The following is a 4967-nucleotide window of genomic DNA, read 5'->3' on the forward strand; positions in this document are numbered from 1 at the left end:
GAAACATGAATCAAGTGTATGTCTAAATTTATATTCCACTTTATTTAGGACCTGAAAAATTTTACTTTATTTAAGACATGTTTAGAGTAAAAGCTCGGATTTCTTGTAAGTCCAACATTAGCTTAACTTTCCTGTTTGTTTGAAAATGTGGTTGTAGTTAATTTTTAAAGTGTTTTTTATACAAAATACATCAAAATATTTTTTTTATTTTTTAAAAATTATTTTTGAGATTAACGTATCAAAATGATTTAAAACATATATAAAAAATAATTTTTAGCTAAAAAAATTATATATTTTTTTAAAATACAGATATAACTATAGTTCCAAACACTTGATAAATAAACCACAAGAAAAACTTGTTTTTTTTTTTAATACGAGATAGAGTTTTTAGAAAGTTTTGAGTATCATCAAAACGCGTAAATTACTAGTTATATGCTATTAATTTGACATTAACCCACACTTTTAATTTAACACCAAATATACTAATTAATCTTGTTCTTAAATAACTTTTTACAATAGAATTATCATTTTATCAGCCCACCAACTATAATAAACAAATAATTTTTACTTTTTTCGTAAATATAAGCAAAAATTATTCATCTATAACTCAATCGCTCCAATCAGAACAAGAATAAAGAAAAAGATAGGATATCTTTTAGCAGCGAGTTAGGATTTGATGGAGGTTTTTCCAATTTTTATCTAGAAGAATATAGCAGGATAAACTCATATTCAACTAATTTATTCACTTTCCTTATGCCGATCTTTATTTGAATGTCTTAAGTGATATAATCAATATATTAAATTAAAGAGAGATTGCTTCTTCTCTGGATAAAAATACATTGGCCCCTACAAATATCACCTTTATATATTATCTCTCTTTAATTCCTATCGGCTTATATATTCCTACTCATTTCTCCTTCATTCTTCTCACGAATAGTGATGGACCCAATCAATGAAGTGTGCGAAACATTAGATTTATTAAATTTTCTAACCAGGAATATGGAATCAAATTTTAATTAGAGAAGTCGTAAAATTAAATAGATATAAAATCAAGTAAGAAAAAAAAATATTTCAGTGAAAAAGAAAAAAAAAACAAATGGTTGTAATGAAATAAATTTCTTGTACTATATTTATGAAAGCTGAATTAAATTTTTCAATCTACACCTCCATCGAAATTCATGCAAAGCATTTAGTGACATACGAGTTATTGATTAGCCTCTCAATCTGGAGAGACGTCACAAAGAGATCAGCAGAGCAATTGAAGTCTAGGATTACCTTGCTGTACACACATTGCAGAGAAAGCATTCAAACGCCATTAACAGATCCATTCCGTAACTCAACTAAACTCCACCAAGAACATCAAATGCATTCCATTAAGAACATTCAATTCTCAAGAATGTATTGCACAATGTTTTCTTCTTCTACTTTTTTTTTCATTTTTAGAACAAGAAAAATAAATGTATGGTTTTTTATATATATATAATGGAGTATTTAATTTAATGGAGTACTTAATTTTGTAAGACGAAAACCAGAGGACACATTAGGCAATTTGCATACAAAGAAGAGGCAAATTAATACAGCAACAAAACTTTTTGGTAAAAAAACTCATTTTTGAATGTTGCAATTCAAAATCATGATGTTAAACATCATGCTTCTAAAATGTGAAATCAATTAACTATTGCAATTCTGAAATGCAACATAAATTACATGTTACAGTTATTAACCGTGATTTTGATTAAATTATAGTACTCATCCCAACAATTTTATGAAAATCTAGCAACAAAATTCACCTATTCTTATGAGATTTATTATTTAATTTATTAATCTTATATTTAATTTAGTTAACTATTAATATTACATTAACCAAGGTTAAAATATATGTATATATGTCAAGAGACTTATATTCAATTCACTTTGAATGAAAGAATCAATTATTATCTTAAAATTATCAACACATACAATCGGTACATGATAATACTGATATTAATTAATTAGACACCTCCAAGTTATTTTAATATTAATATCATTATAACTCCACTCAAGTATATGACAGATAGTTTCTTTCATTTCCACATATAACATGTCTAAATTATCATTTAACAAGAAATTATTCTCGTCATTGTATGTGATATTGTTGTCCACATCATGAATGAAAGTTCCACCAAAATGACATAAAATAAATATATTATAAGGTATTCTATAAAATAAATCAAATTTCAGTCAATTAAACACAATTTTAACTAAATTACATTACCTAAACCCGATTGCCAAAATTCATAGTAAATTCAAAGAAAATTCTAAAAAAATTAACAATACAAATACTTAACCAAAATTAAACACAATTTATGATATCAAATCTAATTTATATTTTTCATTCTCAATTGCATGAAATAAAACCCAAATTCATAGCAAATTAAAACAATTCAAAACAAATATCAAATTTTATAATTTATCCATAATTCAATGCAACGTGTAATTTGTTGAAACTCTACTACATTCATGCTTTATTACATGAAATCATAAAGCATAGTTGATAACAATATTAACTAATTCAAAACAATTCACATAAAATCCTTAATTCAACAACTTATTCAAAACTCAATGCAACATATAATTTATTGAAATAATTTATTTAACTTATTTTTATATTCAATTATATCAAACCAATCCTAATTGATGATATTCATAGCTAATTTATCTTTAATTTAATAAATTTTAAATTCAACCTAAACCCTAAACAATAATTTCATTTCAACTCAACCAAATATAAATTCATAGCAATATGGTATATTTACCTTACTTGTAAGGCTTGAAAAAAGGGTAGGGGCGGTCGGGGCAAAGGTGGCAATGATGAATTTTGAAGAGGAAAACATCCTAGGATGCTTGGCGACTAAGATGAGTTGGATTTTTTTGTGTTTTAAAGGTAAAAAAACAAGGGATTTGTGGTTTTTTTTTTTTTTTGAGAGAGAGGAAGGTTATGGATATCAATTTTTAGAGAGAAAGCAATTGTGTCTACCCATGTTCTTCAATTCGGGGAGGGATTTAAATTTTACAACATATCACCCTTCTGAAATGCAACATGTTAAGTAATCATGTTTCTAATGCATGACATGCTAAATTGTCACTCTTTTGAAGCGCGAAAACTATCTTGTCAAGCTTAAGAATTGTAACATTTTGTAAATATTACACTTTTGAAACACGAGAAGGTGAAAGTGTGATATTTTACTATAACTCTTTTAAACGGTGTTATTTTGCTAAAACTTTTAGGTTACTATGCTAATTTGTTTCTTTTAAAGAATCAAAATAAAAAAGTTTCAATAATGGTTTTTAAAGGCAAGCTAACATTATCTTCAAAATCAATTTTTTTTTTCTTCTATGAGAATCTCTTTAATGATTTCATTAAAAACTTTAAACATAAAATATTTATGCAATGATTTGATATACAACCTGTCTAGTTTTATGTGACTTAAGATTCTTCAAAGCTTATTTCCAATTACCTATGGACCTTATCTCGTAATTCTAGCCTCATATACGTGCTTCGGTACTTTTAATCTCCTTTTAAATAGCTAAAATAGGATTGTTTATAGAATCTACTAAGATTTAAAGGGACATAAATGAAACTTGATCAATGAGTTCTTTCAAGAACCCTAGCTGAAGTTATTGTTTGTTTTCTTTAATAATAAGAGTTTATTTGCTATTTCTTAGCTACATTTAACATATTGAAACTAATTCTTTTAGTAATTAATTAGCCTTGCGACTATTACAAGAATGTTTGAAAAAAGAAATAAAAATATGTGACTCAGGTCATAGATGTGATTGGGTCAAATAAGTATTTTAATTAGATAAAAATAAAAAATGACAATACATTGATCAAATTTAAGAAGGAAAATGATTAGGATAACTTGGAGAAAAAAAATTTCAAAAAGGAAAAAATTATGCATCTCAATTTATAACCCATTAAATATGGAAAAACAAAATGAGGTAAAAAAGATCTAAAAAATTGGTCTTACTTAGCCTAAGTTAGCATCATAAACTTGTAACTCTAGTAATCAAGGCCGAGACAACATAAGATATCCTGCCAAACTCACAACCCATATTAAAATATTCAAATAACTCGATAAAAAATTAAACAGAATTATAATGCTTAAAAAAAAAACATGTTAGCTTCTTAAACCCGTGAAACAAGTCATTACACTAGAAGCATCCTATTTGAAAAAAACTATGAAGTCCAATTTCCAATCAATCAAATATTAAATGATGAAATTGAAAAAATAATTTTAATTAGACAAAAAGTTTAAAACAAATAGCAATGAAAAGAATGGGGATCAAAATTAAAATACAAAAATAAATTTTATATTTGATTGAATGGTAAAATTAAAAAGAAAAATCAACTTAGCAAAAGAACAAAAAAAATAAAAAGAATGAGGATCAAAATTAACATAAATTTTTTTTTTGATTGAATGGTGAAATTGAAAAGAATAATAACTATTATAAAAGAGACAAGAAAATAAGGACCAAATTAGAAAATATAATATTATCAACGTGGATTAAATGGTAAAATTAAAAAACAATAAAAGTTTTACAAAATAGCCAAGAAAAAAAATTAGAAATCTAAAAAATAAAGACCAAATTGAAAAATGTATTATTTGATAAATTGAGATGAAAGGTTGAAATTGAAAACAAATAAGACTTATATAAATAAGCTACAAACAAAAATGAGAAATCAAAAAAGAAATGATTGAAATTAAAATACCAATAATAAAGAAATTTAAGCAGTAATTTTCAAGGGAGAAAAAGAAAAAGAAAAGGTCTATCAGTATCGAACCACTAATACTGACACACGCCACTTCATTTGAAAAAGAACATAATAAAAAGGCATTTTTGGATGTCTCCCACATTCATTTTAGTGTCACAAACATGTCTCTCCTTTTTTATATTTAGAAGAATATCAAATTGTCCATGAGTTG

The sequence above is a fragment of the Populus euphratica genome, unplaced genomic scaffold (assembly GCF_000495115.2).
Source record: "Populus euphratica unplaced genomic scaffold, PopEup_1.0 scaffold177.1, whole genome shotgun sequence".
In the NCBI taxonomy this organism is placed as follows: Eukaryota; Viridiplantae; Streptophyta; class Magnoliopsida; order Malpighiales; family Salicaceae; genus Populus; species Populus euphratica.